The sequence below is a fragment of the Saccostrea cucullata genome, unplaced genomic scaffold, assembly GCF_032062105.1.
Source record: "Saccostrea cucullata isolate Sc308-1 unplaced genomic scaffold, CSIRO_AGI_Scuc_v1 ctg17365, whole genome shotgun sequence".
Lineage (NCBI taxonomy): Eukaryota > Metazoa > Mollusca > Bivalvia > Ostreida > Ostreidae > Saccostrea > Saccostrea cuccullata.
The window spans coordinates 1-9,892 of NW_026934302.1; the positions used below are offsets into that span (position 1 = coordinate 1).

The window sequence follows — 9,892 nt, forward strand, 5'->3', positions numbered from 1 at the left end:
CCTTGAACACCAGGAATAAGCCAGAGCTAAGATTGGCAATCAAAGTTTTGCATAGAAATATATAGGGAAAAACCTTCTACTCATATGGATCAATCCATGAGTAGTCTACTAGATTCTAAATTGTTCAAATAATGACCCGTGGGGTAGGGCCACAATAGTTAATCCAAGTTTTACATTGAAATATTTAGAACAAGTCTTTGAACAAGTCTTTGAAAGTCTTCTCAAAAACCACTGGGCCAAGAAAGCTGAAACTTAACTTGGGAAATTTTGATTCTTGATAGTCTGAATCATGCCCCCCCCGGGCGAAGGGTAAGTCTACAACAGGTATTGAATTGGGAAAATCTGAGAACAGCATTGCCACTTACAAAGGTGCGCGTTGCGGCCCATGGATCTCTTGATATGAGTTTTAATGGGGTATGACAGGGGGTGGGTACGTAATAAAATACTTCATAATGTTCTTATCTTCATGCCATATCTCAAAGAAACTCTAAAAATGATCTTATCTCTTTAAAGTATCTTAACGCAGATTTATTTTAAGTGTTAAAGTTTTCGCCATTTTTTTTTTTTCAAAGTGACGAAGTTGTCAAAAAAAGTATTTCAAAGTATCAAAGTGTTTGATAAAGTTTTTCAAAGTGTCCAAGTGTTCGCCAAAGTTTTTCAAAGTTGTAGTAGATAACTATAGTAAATTAGAGTTAACTATATTATATTTTGGTTAAGGTTATTGAAACTGTCTACTCTACCTGCGTGGCTGAGAATCGCAAGTTATGGAAACATGTCGGTTTTTAAGCAAACGTAAATAATGGAGCAAAATTAACACCATTTGACGGGTATTTGTCTAAACTTGAAGGATTATGAAGCTTTTTTTGATTTTAAATGTTGTTATATAACATTTAGATTTACCACATGCCTTCTCTGCAGGTGACTATACCAGAATATTTTCTACTCGGTGACAGGAAAACCTTTTTTGAATGTTATATCACCCTCTGTCTTCTGCACCTGGTAAAATAATACTCCAGTGATGTCCTGTCACTATGGTGCAAATATCTTGCTATGTCAACTTCGAAGCCATCTGACATCATATGCATAATGTATCGATTTACAACATGTCTAAACGCCACACCTAATCAAGCTAATTAATTAGTTATATTGAGCAGTCACAGTTATCTACTAGGTCACGAATAGCGTTAGAACAATAAAGAACCCATATCAGTTATGAACGAAAGTGACTGGTATAACTCTAAAGTTGAAGTCTTATTCCGGCCACTGCAACATATTTATATGATTTAAAAATCTTCAATGAAAAATACAACAGCACACAATCAGTTATATAAAATTTGAATCGAAATACGAAATAAAATTCATTGTTTCAAATGTCAAGACCAACAACAATATAGGAACTCATCGGGCCTTTCTTGACCTGCGAAAAAAAAATCTCAAATGTATTACGTAGACGACATTACACCCCTCTTTTTTTTCTCAAACTTTGCAATAAACATGGACAGACCTCTTATCTCTGGAGTATAGAGTTAAACTTTATTAAATGTAAAGATATTACCTAAAATATACTATCAACTAGGGACAAAAAGAAAAAGAAAACTATTAGATCCGTATATCATATTTTTTAATCAACAGGAAGATGTATACATTCCAATGATGCTTGTACATTCGGAGTTGTTTTTCCCAGGTCTGACGGAAATGCCCGAGATGATGCGATTGGACTTAGTGTCAGACGTTTAATAGATCAAGGAAAGAAGAATAACAATACTATTGGTTCACTATAGAAAATATAGAAAAAACAATACTATAGTGGAAGCTACATGAATTGAGAGATCTGCAAAGAAAGTAAGTATTCCTTCGACATTTATTGTCCTTGATTTGTTTACAGTAGACAAGAGTAGAATGAACAATGGCCATAATTTATTTGATTCTAGTACAATTGATCATACCGATGTACATATAAATTTGTTGATTTAAATTTATTTTAACCCTTTTTGCAAGTAAGTATTTTAAATCAGATCATTTTGATTCAATGGAAGTAGTTGTTTTAATTTGCTCAAACAAAAATATTAGTCTGAGTAACATGAACAAGGTTAGTAACAAACAAGGAAGTCCCCAATTTATAGAGGTCACGTCATACTATATTTCATAAATTTGTGTATTGAAAGCATTCAATTCAACAGTAATATTGTTTTTTATTTTAAAAAACGGTCCTTTGAAACAACATTGACTCACATATTTGAAAAATTCCTACATGGTTTCTAAATTACGAATTATTTTCTCCATTTCCGGCTGAGATTAACTTACCGTCTTGTTATACTTAGGGGTCGTCTCGGAACACATGTTTTAAGTACAGTAAAAAGTCATTGAAAACATCAACGACCGCATGACCTTTCAGATTTATTAAAAAAACAAGTGAATCAAATTTTACAATAAAATATATAGGAACATTTTTAAAAATCTTTTAAGAAACCACTGGATCAGGAAAGCTGAAAGTTTTTTGGAAGCATGCTCGGTAGTTCAAAAACTAAATTGTGAACCTTTGAACAACAGGAATAAGCAAGATCTAAGATTGGAAATCAAAGTTTTGCATTGAAATATATAGGGAAAAACCTTACACTAATATGGATCACTCCTAGAGTAGTGTACTAGATTCTTAATTGTTCAAATAATGACCCGTGGGGAGGGACAGGGCCACAATAATTAATCCAAGTTTTACATTGAAATATTTAGATCAAGTCTTTGAAAGTCTTCTCGAGAACCATTGGGCCAAGAAAGCTGAAACTTAACCTGGAAAATGTTAATTCTTAATACTCTAAATCATGTCCCCCGGGCGAAGGGTACGTCTACAACATATATTGAATTGGGAAAACCTGAGAACAGCATTGCCACTTACAAAAGTGAGCGTTGCAGCCCATGGGCCTCTTGATAAGAGTTAATGTGGGAGATGAAAGGGGGTGGGTACGAATAAAATCATTCATTATGTTCTTATCTTTATGCCATATCTCAAAGAAACTCTAAAAATGATCTCATCTCCTTGAAGAAGTATTTTTACGCGGATTAATATTCATTTTTATTTTATTATATTGGTGAACAAAATAAAAATTAATGTTCTTGTTTGCAATGCAAGTATCCCACCCAAGATATCATATTATACCCCAAACATTTATCAAAGGTTGGGGTATTATTTTCCCTGGGACCATGTTTATCAATAAATGAGTGATTATTCCATAGCGGATTTAAATAAAGTCATTGGGTCGCTCTGGGCCTATTCTAAACATTGATATTACATATAACTAATGAATAAATTATTGGTTCATACCAAAATCGATCTCTAGAAAATAATTCATAAATAATCCTAATGAAGTTGCTGCAAACTCTGAATTGAAATGGAGATATAACTCACGTACTTTATTAAGTCCTACATCTATACCCAGATAGCAAGACATAGTTGGGCCGACGTTGGCCCACGGTTGGTAACCTTACGTTGGCCCACGGTTATTTTGCTCATCGGCCCAACGTTGGTCCAACATGTTGGAATATTGTTGGCCAACGTAGGTATAATTGTATGACAACTAACAGCCAACCTTAAAAACTGGTTGGTTAGGTTGGCCAAACGTTGGGCCTTTGTTGAAATGTCAGATGGCATATTGTTGGGCCAACGTAGCTATAAGTGTATGCCAACTAACAGCCAACCTTTACAACTGTTAGGATAGGTTGGCCCAATGTTGGCCCTATGCTGAAATGTCAGATGGCATATTGTTGGGCCAACGTAGTTTTTAGTGTATGCCAACTAACAGCCAACCTTAACAACTGGTTGGTTAGGTTGGCCCAATGTTGACCCTTTTTTACAATGTCAGATGGCAAATTGTTGGGCCAACGTAGTTATTACATAGAAACATTTGCAACTGGTTAAGTGATTCTTTACATAAACCTATTTTCTGACTGTTTAAAATAATTAATACACAATTCAATCTGCATTCATAATGCATACATGGACATGTTCAATGAAAACATTACTAATGATTCACTGTGATAATATTTTATATAAACCAATTCAATTATAATTTACAAAATAAATTTTAGAATAGACACAAGAGGTAAATTATGAAAATTTATCAATTCAAAGTTCTTAATCAGGGCTCACTTCTTTTATCACCGTCCTTTTGTTGTATTCCCGCTCTTTTTCCGTCCCTTCGATACCTCCCGTTTTCTTCATCTTGATCTTATCAAACGGACTCGTACTTTATACAATTCTTTACGCATGATCTTCGATTTCTTTGCTATTTACCGCCACCACATTTGTTTTCCTTGCAGTCTCTGACTGAATTTCTATGTTACAATCGTTAAGAATTAGATAGATAGAAACAACTTCAAAGATGTTGTTTAACCTTTACTTACAGTGCGTGTGTGCAAAAACATGAAAAGAATGAATTCCGAATCAATTTTAAAAGTTAAACTGAATAAATAAGAATAAATCTACTTACATCGCTTCTAAATGCAGCTAACTAGCAAGTGTATAATCCACAAATTTAAATTTCACTTCTTGCTTGCCCCCATTATCACCACCTGTGAGCAATTGAATCTGACAGCAAACTCCACAGTTTGGTCACGTGTTAGCGAACGCCTAACTTTTGTTTCGATTTAATTATAAAGCTGTGTCATTTTGATTTATGTATATGTGGGCTTCATTCACATCCTATTCCTGAGAACTTATTCAGACTTCTCTAAATTTTCATGAATACAACGCTCATGAAAAAATTCATAATTTCAAAGGTTTTATTTCTAATTAATAATAATGCATGTGCATAGTTCAAAAACTAAAATAAAACACTCTTTGGTGCTGTGATCACTTAAATTAAAATTTAAAATGTTGAATATATCACATCTTAACAAAAACAGTCATCCAATAAAAAACATAGACATAGAATGTTAGCTCAGCAGCTAAAATTGACACCATCTTTAGTTGGCAGTATCATAATTGGGCCAGCGTTGGCTCAATGTAAACATCCCATCTTTGAAACACACTCGTGCTAACATTGGGCCAACATACTACTACCAAATTGATAAGACACTTTCTTTAAGGGTGTATAACAAACATTGGACCAACGTTGGGCCGACATAATACTACCAACTTAAAAAGACACTTTATTAAGTATGTGTTACAAACATTTGGCCAACGTTGGGCCAACATACTACTATCAACTTGAAAAGACGCATTCTTTTATGGGTGTATAACAAACATTGGGCCAACGTTGGGCCAACATACTACTACCAATTTAAAAAAAAGAAAAAAAACACTTTCTTTAAGGGTGTATTACAAACATCGGGCCAACATACTACTACCAACTTTAAAAGGCACTTTCTTCAAGGGTGTATTACAAACATCGGGCCAACGTTGGGCCAACATACTACTACCAACTTAAAATGCCACTTTCTTTACGTGTGTATTACAGACATCGGGCCAACGTTGGGCCAGCATCAACACCCCTCCTTCCTTGGGAAGTAAAGTGAATGGACGTTGCTAACGTTGGACCAACGTTGGGCCAACATAGGAATTCTGTCATGGTCGAGAAGGTTGGCATGGTGACATTGGTCCAACGTTGGCCAAACGTTGTTTCCCCAACGCCAACCTTACAACCTTTTGCCAATGGTAGTCTATATTCTTAACATTTCTTCAAAACCCTACCCCGTGGGGATCCGGGTTAGAATAGGTCCTCAGTACCCCCTTGCTTGTCGTAAAAGGCGACTAAATGGGGCGGTCCTTCGGATGAGACCTTGAAACCAAGGCCCCGTGTCACAGCAGGTGTGGCACGATAAAAATCCCTCCCTGCTCAAAGGCCGTAAGTGCCGAGCATAGGCCTAAATTTGCAGCCCTTCACCGGCAATGTTGACGTCTCCATATCAGTGAAATATTCTGGAGAGGGACGTTAAACAGAATACAATAAATCAATCAATCTTCAAAATGCTTAAACAATATTTGAAGAAATTGTTACACCTTGGGATTTTTAAAATAATATAAAACTAGAGGTACTGTGACCAATGAACTCAGTAAATAATACTCCCGCCTCCCATATGAATATAATGGCATGTTTTGTTGTCGGACTCCTAAAATACTGAGTATGTGTCAGATCAGAAAGTAAAATAGGAGGTGCACAATGGCAATATATAATAAATTTCTGTGAATATTATCAAATTTCATTCAGTAGTATGAGAGGAGTTGAGGATAAAGGATTGGTATTCCAAAGTGTAACAGACAGACGGACAAACCTACGGACTGTAGGACGTACGGACGGACATACCGATTACTATACATACCCTCCCATTTTCAAGCGGGGGTATACTGAAGACTTAGCTTTGTATGAAACCTGAATAGCTAAGTTAGTAGATCACCTGACTAGTAAAACACCGCAGGGCTTACTTTTTTGCAGATACGTACATGTTTTGGTGCAATATTGATAATCCCTTGAATTGCAGGTGAAAGCTCTGCTAGAGGCAAAACAAAACAAAAGGAAAAGGAAATATAGACAATAAATTCTTAGCTCCCCTTTTTTATTATTTTTTATTAAATTGGATGTTTGGTATAATGAGTCACTGAAATAAATTTGAAACTTACTTTAAACAATAATCTAAATTTTTTGAATTGGTTTTGTAAATTTTGACAGCTACCACAAAATATGATGCCAACGTTATAGTGATTTGTGAAGATAATTACAGGAGCCATCACACAGGTTTACATTTTTCTTTATATTTGGAGAAGATAAAGAAATACACTAGAATCCTAAAAGCTCAGACTAATTACAATCATACACTGTATATTTAAAACAAAGAATATTTTGTTCCTGTATAAACTGTTCAATTTACAGAAAAAATATACTAAATGCATATTTAGTTAATTTTGAGTTTATTTTGACAGATTTCCAAGGATGTGCTGAATGACTGTGGTGTTATAGGACTACCGTTGACAAATTCAAAGTTTGTAAAATTTGTACTTAAAACATTTCAAGGACATACATACGAATGCGTCATAAAATACTTAGACCCTTACTTAAGTCAAAAACCTAGAACATTTTATGTTTTACAAAGAATAGCCAGTGAAGTATGATGAATAACTATACCAATAACCATAACTCTGTACTATGTTCATTTATTTGTCTATTTTTAAACATTTGTTTTGGTAATTTTGACAGTTACTACAGAATGAGATGGCAACGTTTTATAGAATTGTGAAGATAATTACGTTCAAAAACAGGTTTACATTTTTCTTTTTATTTGGAGAAGATTAAGACATACATTCAGAAACTTAAATATCAGATTTACTGTCTAATTACAATAATTACATTCATATATCTGTATCTTACACAGAAACTAAAATTTTAAGTTTGTTTTACAGAAATTTATACTAAATGTACTGATATTTTTTGACAGATTTCAAAGGAAGGGCTGAATAACTGTAATTGATGAAGAAATTGCTTATCCACAGGTTTCTAAATATCATTTTGAATATACATTGGTTATATTATCAATATTATCAAAGAAATTCTAAAATTGGTCTATCAAAATATGAATATACATGTATACATGGAGTACAAAAAAATCTAATAATAATTGTGTTATACTACATGTAGTCACTTGAAAGTTCTTGATGATTAAAATTAGATCAATCATGGACTATAAGGAGAAGATGGAACTACAAAAGGACTCTGTTAAACAATCATATTTATTTTTGGCGTAATAACAGCTTTTTTAATTTATTCTGTACACCATGTTTGAAAGTATAATGATGGATTTATGCCATTTACTCATTTTTGACAGGTTCCAGGTGGTGTATTTTAAAGTGTAGTTTAGGAAAGAAGAGGACATCCAAATTGTTCAGGTGAATTTAAGTTTAAGCTTACCTGAGTCGAAGGTCGAAATTTGTCCGATGTCGTTCTTCGTTGTAAGCGTTGTTGCCAGGTTTTCTCAATTCCATCTTCTTTTCCAAAACCACACGACCAACTAACATCAAACATGGCACAAAGTATCCTATGAAGGAGAATCAAGTTCAATTGAAGGGCCACACTCTCTTTCATTGGGAGATAATTTAGGATACGTGAAAATATTAGTGAAAATGAATGGCATTTTCAAAAAAATATTCTTCTGAAGAAGTCTTGGGCCAGCAATCAAAAAACTTTGGATGAATTATCTTTAGGTTATAAAGATTTAAAATTGGTCGAATCATAACCACTAGCGCAAAGGATGGGGTTATAAAGCCACAAAGCTTGACATACAAATGTATAGGAGTTTCTAGGAATCTTTTCTATTGAGAACAGCAGCGTCAATAATGATCATTTAAAAACACTGTCCATATAGCACTAAACACTGGCCATCTGTCAATTCTGGTGTGTGAATGGCCTTTTATCTACATTATATCTACATCTGACATACAGTTCGCAAGTCTTCTTGTGACTGGGTCATTATCGGTCACCCCGGGGGGTCATCAGGCCTGTAACCCCTCCCCCCGGAGACCACCTCCCAACGACAAAGTCTGTATATTCTCGTGGGAAAGGAGTCAGAGGCAGAGATAGTAAATCTTCTCCTGTCTCAGAGTTTAGTATGTGACAATAGTTATTCATCTGTAGGGATAAAGGTAATGGGCTTTTTTGCTCAATCATATTTCAATGTACTAGGAAAACAAACTTATGCAGGATAATAAATTATGTTAATGCAACAATAAAGACGATCAATTCCAATCTAATAGTTATACACGTATTAAACCAGCCTTTTTTTAACATCATGTATACTGATGCCAAATTTTCCCCTTCAAATATGATTATTAATAGTTTTTACGGTCATTGATTCTGTGATAAGAAGGATAACTCCTAAAAGGATACACTGTAAACATAAAGCGCATTTGATAGTCACTTTCGCCTACTCTAGTAGTGATTTTTAAATACATTATTTAACCATTTTTTTTTGTCATAAAATGTTAGTTTATACATGCCTTAAAGCAAATCACACAAAAATAATATTCAAATATTGATAGTTCCCTCATATGATAGATATAAAAATCGTTCAGTTTATATGGAGAATATAGTAAATACTGAGGTACCCCCCTTAACAATGTGAAACTGTAGCTAAAGACCACCCTTAACCAGAAAAACAACTTCTGAATAATTTTATTTGGATATGACTACACTTCATTACGCTTAGATAATTTTGGTTAAAGGTGGACTTTATATTGAAAATGTTGAAAATATGTTTATAATTTTTCTTCTAAAATTATTTCAAAATTCAATAATTTGTCTTAATTTTATCCAATTAATTGCCAAAACTTCGTGGCATAGTGGTATGATTGCTGGATTGAAGATATAATGATCGTGAGTTTGAATCTCACTGTGCGTGTATTACGATCTTATTTTTTTTCTTGTGTGCATTTTCCTATGTTTTCTTTTATTATTTTATAATACATGTATAAATAATTTTTAAAAGAGATATATAATACAGCATTACACATTGAAAGTTTATCTTGGAGAAAAACAGTCTTAATTTAATGATCCAAAATCATAGCTGCATGCTAGCCTGTTTTATTTTTTAAAAATTTCAAACAATCTTGTTTAGAATAAAAGTATTGGACAAATAAAATTACTGTCATGCAACAAACTTGCAACTATGAAAATATAACACTGGTTTACAAATGTTTACATATATGTGGATTGATTTTGATTTGAAAAGGTACATGTTTCTATAAATAGAAACAGATGATTTCCTTTTAAATACTTGTATAGGCCGAGTCGTCGGTAAGGCAGCTATGGCTCTTTGTCAAGTCAGAGTTCCATTTCTGTTAATTTTTGTCCTATCCTCATGAGTGTCAGCAAAAAATGTTACAGTTCAATGAATTCATAAATTTCTTAAA

The 9,892-nt window shown here is 33.7% G+C and overlaps 1 long non-coding RNA gene across 3 annotated transcripts; it reads left to right on the plus strand.

The window, feature by feature from the left end:
- Nucleotides 1-6: 6 nt before the first annotated feature.
- LOC134240403 (uncharacterized) lies at nt 7-8,424 on the plus strand. Of its 3 annotated transcripts, XR_009986430.1 has the most exons (4): nt 7-1,842; nt 6,914-6,972; nt 7,188-7,480; nt 7,813-8,424. It is a non-coding gene; the product is annotated as an uncharacterized LOC134240403 (long non-coding RNA). The 3 variants fall into 3 exon arrangements; XR_009986428.1 differs by having other exon boundaries at nt 6,914-7,480; XR_009986429.1 differs by lacking the exon at nt 7-1,842 and adding an exon at nt 5,735-6,728 and having other exon boundaries at nt 6,914-7,480.
- Nucleotides 8,425-9,892: the final 1,468 nt, after the last annotated feature.